This window comes from Mustela erminea, chromosome 1 (genome assembly GCF_009829155.1).
Source record: "Mustela erminea isolate mMusErm1 chromosome 1, mMusErm1.Pri, whole genome shotgun sequence".
Taxonomy (NCBI): Eukaryota; Metazoa; Chordata; class Mammalia; order Carnivora; family Mustelidae; genus Mustela; species Mustela erminea.
This window is the reverse complement of record NC_045614.1, coordinates 73,608,014-73,620,799: the sequence shown is the minus strand read 5'-3', so window position 1 is coordinate 73,620,799 and position 12,786 is coordinate 73,608,014. Positions and strand designations below refer to the sequence as shown.

At 42.4% G+C, this 12,786-nt stretch overlaps 1 pseudogene; it reads left to right on the top strand.

The window, feature by feature from the left end:
• Nucleotides 1–3,191: 3,191 nt before the first annotated feature.
• Nucleotides 3,192–3,287, top strand: LOC116581621 (annotated as a pseudogene).
• Nucleotides 3,288–12,786: the final 9,499 nt, after the last annotated feature.

The window sequence follows — 12,786 nt, the reverse complement described above, 5'->3', positions numbered from 1 at the left end:
CTCATCCAAGGAACCCACAGTCCAATCCATGGAAGCAGGAAGTAAAAAGGGGGTTGCTAAGGCTGGGGCAATGGAGAGTTAGTGTTTAGTGGGTTATGGAGTTTCATTTTGAAAAGATTAAAAAAATTCTGGAGATGGGATGATGGTGATGATTGTCCAACAATGTGAATGCACTTCAGGCCACTGGACTATACCCCTAAAAATGGCTAAAATGATCAATTTCACATCATATATATCTTAACATACACACAGCTATTTTTGAAGGTGTGGTATGGGGGCAGGGGAAGCTTGCTTGCATGGAAGAACTAGTCTCACAGGTAACAGATTCATTGTCTCTCTGAAATTCAGGGACCGGAGGACAAGAGGCAGGGAGGGGTGGGGTACCTGTGCGCAGACCCCCTGGGACTCTCCAGGAAATGCCCTTCTCAATGGTATCTGAACTTGGGAAACTAGAATCTTCCCAACTGACTGAGGGAGGATGAGTCCTTTATTCTAAGCCATCCTGAGCATACAGAAGACATCCTCCTTTCCTACTCACCCAAGAGTGGGAATTAGTAACAAACTGAATCCCTTTCCCGAGAGGAACCACATCAAGGCCATTCTAGGAATGCTGGCAATGAAACACGGACCGTGTTAAGGTTGAACGGCGGTGATGCTCCATCTTTCAGATCAGAAGTGAAACAGCTAGCAAATCTGACCCACGGAGGTCACTCAAACTCGATGCAAGAAAGCAGAAGAGATTGTGGGAACCAGCACTCCAACTGCAGATGAACCCTGATGGATGAAGCTAGGCGGGGTGTGCTCCACGGGTAAGCGGGGGCTGCCCCAGGTCGGGCGTGGTTCAGGAGGGGAACCCTCCCGGGTTTAACCCCGGAACCGCTGTCCAGGGAGGCCCAGCCTCAAAAAGGCGTTTGGGCTGTTCGCTCCCGGTGGCATCCTGTTTGCTACCGGCAAGCATCTTTTCTGTGGGCTATTTTCGTCGCTGGCCTTGGCTTGTTTTTCTCAGTGCTGCTTCTTGGCTCGTGGCTTTTCTTCCCTGGTTTATTAAAAACCGAGATAAATCACCTAATAAATCTTTGTTCCGTTTTTCCCTTCAACCCTCTTCAGCAATTGCCGAAGTCACAATGTTGCATCTTTCCCTCAGCAGGAGGCTAACAAAATAGCTGGTGTGTTCATAGAAACATATAGATCAAGAAAACAAAGAGAAAAATCTTTAATTATTCAGAAGCCGCCCACTCTGGGTACTAAATTTACTTGCCTCGGTTTGACTTAAAGAGGCACAGCAGCACCTGAGCAAGGAGCAAGCTAACAGCCACAGCCCTCAAGGGCTGGAGGCAGGTGGGGCTCGCTTCGCTTGACCGCGGGGAAGGGGGTGCGGGGCACAAATCAAAGGTCTTTCCTTATTGGTGGGACGGTAATTGGGAGCACTTCTCGCACTTTGCTTCTAAAGCTTCCCCTCCTCCACACATACACACAAACCTCTGCTCCGAAATATCCTTCAATTTCTTAAAATCATTGAGTCCCCGAATTCCGGCATTGGAAAGGAACTCAGCATCCTCAAATAGAAGCCCTTTTATCTTCATCAGGCAGGATTCTGAGGATATTAAAGGACAGCTAGTCTGACACTGACTCTCCCCAATAGAGGGCTTATAATTCACACAAAAGCCGATTTAGCACCGCACTCATATTATATCCATACTTGCATGAGGACTTTGCTCATTTAATTATATATTTTTTAAAATTATTTTAAAAGATTTTTATTTATTTGACAGACAGAGATCATAAGTACGGAGAGAGGCAGGCAGAGGCAGAGAGAGGAGGAAGCAGGATGCCCACCGAGCAGAAAGCTTGAGGCAGGGCTCGATCCCAGGACGCGGGGATCATGACCCAAGCCGAAGGCAGAGGCTTCAACTCACCAAGCCACCCAGGCGCCCCTAATTATATCTTTTAACAATTTAAAACTTTTGTTTATTTTTTGAAAAGGCAATCTGTTCACTGATTGGTAATTTGAAAGGTGGAAAGAATAGATAATCCGCCGGAGCGCCTGGGTGGCTCAGTGGGTTCAGCCTCTGCCTTTAGCTCAGGTCATGATCTTAGGGTCCTGGGATCCAACCCTGCACCAGGCTCTTTGCTCAGTGGGGATCCTGCTTCCCCCTCTCTATCTGCCTGCCTCTCTGCCTACTTGTGATCCCTCTCTGTCAAATAAATAAATAAAATCTAAAAAAGAAAAGAATAGGTAATCCTATCTAATAGACATCGAGTTCCCTTCCCCAGAGGCAACAGTTAATTCTTCAAACATCCTTCCTGAGATAGTGTATGTGTGTGTGCACGTATATAAGAAGTATAGGAATTATATGTATTATATATATATATATATACTTAAGTATAGTGAGTATATTATATAAATACACTTAAGTATATCTGTATATAAAATATTTAGTACTTATATATAGTATATAGTATATATAACATATACTATGTTAAGTATATTAAGTCTATCTATATATAATATAATATATAATTGACATAGCTATAGACATAATACATATAATATATACATAATACATATAATAGATAATATAATACATATACTTAAGTATATTAAGTATATCTATATGTAATATTATATATAATAGATAGCCTTAAGTATATTCTTTTCTTCCCCTTTTGTACACAAATGCTTTTATACTGGTCTGCATCTGCACCTTCATATATCTCCTGTACCAAGCTTCATTCTTCATTCTTTTAGACAGCGCCATGGTATTCCATTATACAGATGTATTATTTTGGAAAATTCTGGTTCTTCTGATCTTTTTCATTACCAGTAATGCTGCAGTGAATAATCCTGTGCTCATGATATCTTGCACCTTTATTACCTGAGGATGGACTCCCTGAAGTGGAATTGCTGGACCCACGGGTAGGTGCATTGGCAATTTTGATTGCTATTGCCAAGTGTCCTCTGCTAACTTCTAGTCTTATCAAGAATGTATTAGACTTCCTGTTTCTTTACAGCCTCACCAACACTAAGTTATCAAACTTTTTGACTTTTGCTGTATTTATTTATTTGCTCGTATCTTTCTCTGGTTTCAACCCCTCATTAGGATGAGAGCCCATTATGTCTCCTCAGAACCTAATGGAATATCTGGCCCATAATAGATTCTGAATAGATATTTGATAGTGCTTTTTTAGCAGCATACACTATGCACTTAGTCAGAATGACACAGAGAAGATCAGCGTGGGCCTTGTACAAGGATGACATCCAAATTCGTGAGTCTTTCCATGTTTTCAGAGAACACATCTTTTTTTTTTTTTAAGATTTATGTATTTATTTTAGAGAGAGAAAGCATGAATGGGAGGGAGAGAGGAGAAGAAGAGAGAGAATCTCAGACTGACTCCACACTGAGCGGGGAGTCTGACACAGTGTTCGATCTCATGACCTCAAGATCACGACCTGAGCTGAAACCGACTGTGGCACCCATGTGCCCCGAGAAATATCTTAAATGTTCTCACCCACCTACACAAATGAAAAGGTAATTACGTCAGGTGTTGGAGGTGTTAACTAATTGTATCGTGGTAATCATTACTCAATATATACGTGTATCAAATCATCACATTGTACACCTTAAACTTATACAGTGTTGTAGATCAATAATATCTTAATAATCTAGAAAGAAGTGAACCCCTCAAATAAATAAGCCAACAAATATTTGAGAAATACAAGAATGAGTTTATGAATTATAGTTCTCTATATATGGATTATAATTACATAATTATAATCTTTAAATCAGAATTAGAAACCACAGCCCTCAATTCTTCCATTCTATGAATTTGGGTATGCTGCATTTCCTTTTACTTAAATGTGATCCACATGTACACATGGTCTGAAAGCTTTACAAATTCTTAGAGATAGAAGATTCATTTCATTCCTCCTCCTCCACTGTCCATGTTATTGGAAGGTCAGAACACTGAAATGCTCTCTTTCGGGAGTATTTTGTTTCAAACATCTGGTGATACTGCCTTGTTAGAACAGAAAATAAAATCAAACATGAAAAGTTTCATCTACCTCCAAGGAGATTTCTAGAGCGGGGATGACCCTTCAGAGCGGTCCCAAGTCAGGACGAAGGGGCTAGGCTTATAGACTCCCATGTGATTAGTCACTAGATGTGCCCTGCCCCGGGCAAGGTGGCCCTCTTCAGTAGAAGTCATTCCAGCTGGAGACCATCTGCCCTCAGCATTCCCAGAAGCCGGAGGAATAGTTCTTCATTCCTGCAGAAAGATCCTGGCCATCCAAAGGGTTTTGCCTGAAATGATGGGCAGGTTTTCTCCCTGACTTGGCCAGACGCTATCCTGAGTCTTTCCTACCTTCTATTTGCGACAGACCATGGTGCTAGGTTAAGATGTTAACCCTCAAATGACAACGGCTTCAGGCCTTCCCCTCACACATCCTCCAGATGAGACATTCTCTCTCTGCTTCCACTGCACAAATGGCCAGCAGAGAGATTTGTCAGATGAAGAAGTAGCCAAGCTGTAGGAAAACGTGTCTGAAGATCAAGCTTGAATCCTTAGCTACGACTTTCAGGTGATACCATGCCGACAGCCGAAAACACTACGGCCATGTGAGGAAATGTCCATAAATTAAAACTCTCATACAAGGCCTTGTGGCTTCTTATAGACAAGACGGAAGCTCTGGGAAGAAGATAAGAAGTGATATTTAAGGAAATCAGACAATTGGATTGAACCCTTGTTAGTGCACTAGAGCTATCAGAACACCACAGACTGGGTGGCTCCAACAACAGACATTTCTTTTCTCCTAATTCTGGAGGGAGAAGTCCAAGATCAAGTCATCAGCAGGGTTCGTGTCTCCTGAAGTCTCTCCCTTCACTTCATTTAACTGACTTCCCTCTGTGTCCACACATGGTGTTTGTAGGGACCTATTTAGCCAGAGCGACTCCATCTTGGTTAAAAGCCATTTTAACCAAGTACAGTTGTTTGTACAGTACAACTTAAATTGACCCTGCCCCCCAGAGAAACTTACTTAGAAGAAAGTCTGGGAAACCAGTAAAATATGGTCGGCCAGTTCCTAATAACAGAGCCCAGAATACAAGGCTAGGTAGGCCAGTTCCTGATAACAGAGCCCAGAACACAAGGACGAGTCAGGCCAGGTGGAGACATCCAATCAGTAAAGCACACATACCGTCTCCCTAACCACCAAAGAATGTAACTCTGCCAATTCTTTTTTTTTTTTTAAGATTTTATTTATTTATTTTATTTATTTATTTGAGAGAGAGAGAGGGGGGAGAAAAGTCAGCAGGAGAAGCAGACTCCCTGACGAGCAGGGAGCCCCATGTGGGACTCGATCCTGGGACTCCAGGATCATGACCTGAGCTGAAGGCAGTCACTTAACCAATTGAGCCACCCAGGCACCCCTTGAGAGCCAATTCTGACCAAAGTGATAGGCTAGTTCAAACAGTGACTATAGTATAAATTGTAATTCAATTGGCCACCTGCGTGTGACCTAACACGACTATGCAATGTTACAATCTCATTGGCCACCTATGTGTGGCCAGGCTTTTGCTCTATAAAAGTTAGTCTGTGAGGCTGGGAGGGGTCGCTCTCTTCGGAGGTGGCCCTGGCCAGTCAGTCTGACTTCTAATGCTTAGCATAGGATAAAGCTTTGCATAACTTGAACTTTGTTTCAGTCTCGTTCCCCTGGCCAATCAGTCTGACTTCTAATACTTGACATAAAATAAAACTTTAAATAACTTTCACTTTGTCTCAGTCTCATTTCATTTTTTTGTTTGTTTTTAAAGATTTTATTTATTTGACAGAGAGAGAGAGAAATCACAAGTGGCAGGCAGAGAGAGACAGAGGAGGAAGCAGGCTCCCCGAGGAGCAGAGAGCCCGACGTGGGGCTCGATCCCAGGACCCTGGGATCTGACCCGAGCCGAAGGCAGAGGCTTTAACCCACTGAGCCACCCAGGCGCCCCAGTCTTGTTTTGTTTAATAACAGACCTAACAGTCTTCCTCTGTCCATGTGTCTGTGTTCTCATCTCCTCTTCTTATGAAACACCAGTCTTATGGGAATAGGGCCCTAATGACCACATTTTCAGTTACTTGCCACTTGAAAGATATAGTCATAATCTGGTATACCAGGGTTCTGGGCTTTGACATAAGAATTTCAGGGGACACAATTCAGCACCTAAGAAACCCTGCCTGAGCTTCTCCATTCTCAAATGGTCTGCCAGCCACTCCGCCACCATGGGGTGGCTGCCTCTCCCACACTCTTCTCCAGCCTGACCACATTTCACTTTTTTCCAGGGTCATGGACTTTGCCTATAAAGGACCAGCCAGTAAATATGTTAAGCTTGCAGGCCGTATGGTTTCTGTCCAACTACTCAACTCTGCCATTACAACATAAAAGAAGCCATAGATGATATGAATAGATGGATGTGGCTGTGTTCCAATAAAACGTTATTTATGGACACTGGAATTTGGATTTCATACAATTTTCACAAGTCATGAAACATTATTTTTATTTTTTTTTCAACATTCAGAAATTTGAAAACCATTCTTGGCCCAAGGGCCCTAGCAAAATAGACAAGGGCCATGTATTTTTGGCCATGGGACTGCGATTGAACAGCCCCGCCCTCTATTCTTTGCTCTCAGGTCATTCTTCTTTAAGGTCTCCTGCAGTGCCTAACTCTCTAGACACACCTCAGTCCCTGCCAGGTTCATTCACGTCATTCCCAGCACAGAGACCGTTTCCTTCCTACTAGGAATTCTGGTGCCAGCTGCTAGTAATAAATTATTTAGGTCTGATACCCCCCTCTTGATTAAAAACATGTCTTTTTCTCATCATTGTAGAACCAACAAGACCATGACTCACATTGCATCACTAAATAATTCACTTCACACACTTTTATAGAGAACTTCGTCAAGTGTTTTCTGGGTGCCACACACTGTGCTAAGGGCTCTGCAGAACTACTAAATTTGCACAGACACTTCATGACATAAAATATTATTATCTACATTTTGCAGATAAGAAAACTTGGGCTCAGTGAAGTTGAGTAAATATTTCGGGGTCACACAGCTAGGAAGTGATGGAGGCAAATCTGAAATCGGGACTTTCTGTCTCCAAATTCCAGACTTGTAGCCAATGATGCTACACTGTTTCCAAATATTTCCTTTCTCCTTTAAGGACTATGCATGGTGATATCAGGGTGTCAGAACATAAGAATTCTATGGCAGAGACAGCATGTTGCCCACAGAGCATCCAGCCTTTTTTTCACTACTAATAGAACCCTAATTCTATTTAGGATAATAATATGCCCACCCAGAAAGGCACATTTGCCACCCTCCCTTACCTGGTGAGATGTAAACAGAGGTCATTAGATGGTGTTTTCTGATAAATTCTTTAAAGGGCAATGACTCACCTGGTATGCACACTCTCTCATTCTTCCTGCTTAAGATATGAACATGATAGCTGGTGACTTGGCAACTATCTTGAGCTCCTATGGGCGAAAAAGGATCACACTATAAGAATAGATGTAGTGGATTTCTAGGAGCTTGAGTCTCTGTTCATGGAGTTACCACTTCAGCCCTCAATTGCCCACCTTAGGACTCACTTCTAGGTGAGAAAAATAAAACCTTCAATAATTATTTATGTCACTAAGTTTCTGTTCTCTATTACTCATGGCCAAAGGTAATTTCTATCTGATATAAGCCCTCTCTAAATCTCACTTCCGTAACTACACTTAGAGGACTCACTCTTTAGCATCACTCACGACTGGGCTTCTTGCTTTAGAAGACCGAGAAGGCCATGCTGGCTGGCATTATTTTGCCCCTTTACGCGGACTAATGCTACTACATAGCCTTCTTGCCCCTGTGCGCCAGCATGCTTTGGTCAGGCCAGTGGACACTGATTCCTGACCAGGCCTAAGAATTTATTACTCAATAACTACCTGAACACTGGCTTGCACTGACTTTGTATCTTCTCCTCGTCCTCCCTTAAGAAGTTCAGTATCTTAGCATCTGTCCTTACTGCTTTGCTCTTGTATAGTTCATTACAGTTTACAAAGCATGTTCACAAGCAGTATTTCTTTTGATTGCCACAGCAATTTTGAGCAATGAACAGGGACAGTATTTGCTGTGTCCCCATTTAAGAGCTCAGGAGACATGAACTTGGAGAGGTTGAGTAATTCGCTTAATGCACAGAGCCAGCATGCAAACTCAGCCCTTGGGCTCCAAGGTTCCGATTTTTCCTATTATGGCAATAGACTTCTTAGATTCTAATGAGAGAAGACAGAGACACAACTCAGTTCAGGCAACCCCCTTTAAAGCAAATTTGTGTGGCCACCAATTGCCGTCTCTATACACAATACCTGAATTACTCACCATCATCAAAATGATGATGCCCTCGCCTGAATCAGGTGAATGGCTACATAGTACCCCAAAAATCAATTAATGTAACACCATCTGTGTCCACTGCACTCCTAAATTCTATAATGGCTGATGTTGACTTGAACAAACACTGACGATTCTGTAAACATCCAACAGATGAATCACGTAGGTGAGAACAATGGCAGTGGTTTTGCTATTGCTCTGAGTCTCATGGAAGGCAGTAACAAGTGAGGCTGGGAAGATCCTGGCACACAAAGAAAAGAAGGTATGAGAAGAAATTGGCACTTCCCAATTAGTCAGGAGAGGCTTCTTGGGAAGACAGAGTGTCAGACTCTATTTAATTCGCGAATGAAGCAAGCTTAGGAAGATAAGTGCCAGTTCAAACAGACAGAGAGATGGGAGAGTAATAAGAAGAGCTAGCACTACACTTGCATGGTACTAGACAGAGTTCTGAAGTGTGGGAAACAGAAATTGGCTCTGGCTGATGCAAGCACAAAGGGAATTTGCTGAAAAGATACTGGGTAACTTGCATAATTGCCAAGAACTCTGGAGGACGAGGCTCTAAAAATAGACAGGAACAAAGATGTTAGACAGAACAACTCAAAACCCCAGCACACAACTAGTCTAGCACTGGATACGGTCTATCAGTTAGCTGTGTCTACAATGATGCTAACACACAGTGACAAACACACAGGGACATATGATAATACGTGTTTGTTGCCCATGAACTTGGGGTCACGTAAAGGCTGGCAAGCGGCATTGTAATCTTGACAGGGCTGTTCATGAGGTTCCACGTTGGCCAGCTTTTGGCTTTTCAAAACTAGCCTCACTGGGAATGACGGGAATGACTCTGCTCTGCTCCACATGTCTCTCATCCTCCACCATGTCTAGACCAGACAAGTTCTCATGGAGATGGCAGAGGAGCAAAGGAATTGCAAAGGCATGTAATGCCTCTTGAGGCTAAGGCTCAGAACTGGCAGCACCATCATCTACTTTATCACCCAAAGCAAATCACAAGACCAGTCTTGGTTTAAAGAGTAGGGAAATAGATTCAGCCCCTTTAATGAAGGAACTGCAACACCACACAATAAAGGCCACGATAGGGGGGTGACACATTGGGACCATCGACACACTCATTCTGCTTCTTATGAGAAACCACCACTGACACATCTGTCATTTTACCCTGAGACTCTATGTGGCCTCCACCACCACCTGCATGGATTCTGCACACTTTTTGCATCTCAGTTCCAGATTCAGGGTTCCAGACCAAGATATTAGGGTAGCTGAGACTAGATCATGGAGTTGCATACTAAGCCAGAAACACTGGGAAACTAAATGTCTCCATTTTTTTCACTTCCTTTGGAGGAGATGGGTCCTGCCTCTCACCAAGCCCATTGAAGTGGAGAATACCTCACACATAGGAAAGAAGTTCAGATGCCAGATAACCAAAAATCTGACAGCTGTTCTTTAGAACCATCCATTGTTTGTTGGGATATATTACAGACTGTCCCCAACTCTTCACTCTTCCTTTTATCCATCCTTTTGCTTGAAAGCCATGGGCAGGGTGACCCATCTCACTCTAAGATGTTAGACTCAATCAAAATCATTCATGTGCTCACATTGGCTTGTGACTTATGGGATATTAGCAGATGTCCCATAAGCAGACGCTTGCAATGGGCTTGAACAGTAAAGTTTGTTCTCTTGCTCTTCTGCCACCTCCATGGGAACATGCTCAGGCTGGCCAGACAGAGAATGAGAGACATGTGGGCCTGAGCAAAAGTTATCTCTCAACTTGTCAGCTGATCAGCCAGCTGACAGCCAGGCAAGCTGCAGACATGTGCACAAACCCAGCCTAGATCAGCAAATCCGTCTTGCCAACAACCCCCAGTGGACCCAAATGCCTGAGCAAAAACTCTTGTTGTCACACGCCCCTGAGATTTTGTGGTCATTTGTTACAAGGTGTTATTTTGACAATGGATAGCTGATACCATCTGCCAGCACTGTGCAGATAAATAAGCTCGTTTCATTCTCAATGGACAAGTTAGATAGAATTTTCATTTACTTGGAGAGATTAGGTAAACTGTGTAAAGTTACCCAGGATGGATGCCATAGTGGATTTCCTACAAAGGACGCCACTCTCTGGATAACTTTATCCTGGAATGTAGTTAGAAAGAAGTGAGTTCACGACCCTGTGCTGAACTTCTGGAACAGAGCTTTCCCTCACCCTGCGACTCTAAAATGAGCCAGGAAGACTTGGATAATAACCAAGAAACTATTCCAAGGCTAATCCCACTAGAGTGGACCCTGGGAACAATGCAAGGTCATTCCCTGTGCTGGAAAGTTCTTGAAATAAAGGAACCCCCACCAAGCACCTAGAAATACTTCAATTAGCTCTGGTTTCTCTGTATATATTATATAACTATAGTGGGATTTAGTCTGTTCCCCATTCTTTAAAAATTTTATTTATTTATTTATTTACTTATTCATTCATTCATTCATTTGAAAGAGAGAGAGCATGAGCAGGGGTAAGGGGCAGAGGGAAAGGGAGAAGCAGAGTCCCTGCTGAGCAGGGAGTCCAACACGAGGTTCAATCCCAGGATCCTGAGATCATGACCTGAGCCAAAGGCAAACACTTGACCAACTGAGCTACCCAGGAGCCCAGTCTGTTCCCCATTCCTAACGGGTTAAGAGTATTCAATGAATACAGATAGCTCATAGATCCTAAGGTAGCACCATAGATATAGTATGTTGTGACGACAAGGATCAGAATGCAGCACACAGTAGGTGCTACTAGACAGTCAGTCCCTCCCTTGCCCTCTCATACCTCATATTTAAGGAATCATATTATCAAGCCTTTTCACATCTTCAAGTCACAATTCTTGGGACCTGATGAACCCAAATTTACCTGTTTGTTCAACATATATACTATAGGCCTACTATGTACTAGATGCTGAGGATACAGAGGCCTGGAGCTGACCTTGAGAAATTTACACTCTAGTGGGAAGCAAAGTTTCTCAGACCCAATTTAATTACTGACCAAAGGTAATATCACTAAAATGCCAAGTGAGTTATCACAAACACCACATTAAATGGTGGAAAATAATAAAAGTGTTAAATTTATGTTATGTTAGAAGTTTATTTTATTTATTGAATCTCTATTATAAGATATAATGACTGGTTTTCAATTTTTATAAAGATAAAATACCATTTTAATTTCCTGCATTGATGAATATATTATAAATTTTCAATTTTTAACACATAAAAGCTGAAATCTATGTTAGCTTGGATGCACATCTACTTTTGCCTAAGTCCACAAAACTATAAAAATCCCACTTTACAGCTAAAATTATAAACTTCGAATAACATAAAAGCCAAATTTATTCATTCATTTAAACTCTATTAAAGATATCACAATTTATTATTTTAGTGCCTTAGAAGATAAATAGCCCTAAAAGGTAAAAGATCTTTTTCCAGGCAACTCCTGCCTGTGATGCTACATTCTGGGGAAAACTTGGCAGAAAGTTCAAGGAAACCATGAGAAGGCCAAATCTAGAGAAAGACTTGTTATAATCACAAAGCTGAGTTGCCAAGAAGACCTTAACATTATTGCTTACAAGCACCAACCAGCTTTTAACAGTGAGATCCAGTTGTAAGATCCCTATCATCTCATTCCAAGGGTAATTTGGAAACCATCAGAAGAGCTGTTCAACTTCATTCTTGCTTTCAAAGTCTTCTCTTTGAAGAGGGAGTTCTGCTTGTCCAGGCATGTGCTCCCAACACAAACCCTACCTTAGAGATCCATGGATTAGCACACACAGGACGAAGCCTCCATCAAAATAGCCAGCTGTTCGGCAACAGAAAGGAAGCAGGGTTCTGAGGCAAAGAAAGATGAGAAGCTATTTGAATTAAGGCAAAGTTCTGAGGAAGAAGGACAGTGAGCCCAGGACAATGCAGCAGGTAAGGAGGTGTGAGTGTGATTCCATCCAACAGCTAGGACTCCTTCCTCAGGTAGCACTCACAGGCCCTGAGTGTCTATAAAGTGGGAGCCGGCGTAAGAAGGAGACCATATCTGGTACATCACGAGGACTGAATAAAGATATAATGAAGGGCCCACTTCACTGCATTAGACTAAGATTTGCCTGTGACTCTTCCACCCATAAGGTGAAACTCACAAGGTCAAAATTCTCTTGAAGATCCATCCAATTACACATAAAGTAGAAGAATTTTTCTCTCTGACATATTGATGGCTAGATTTGTTGCAGCCATGTTTTCTTGTTCCATCCTGGAAACCAAAAAACATACTGGTATCTCTCACTGAACCCATCACAAGCAGATTTTCTTCCAGTGATGGAACTCATGACTATTTCTTCAAATGAATGTCATATG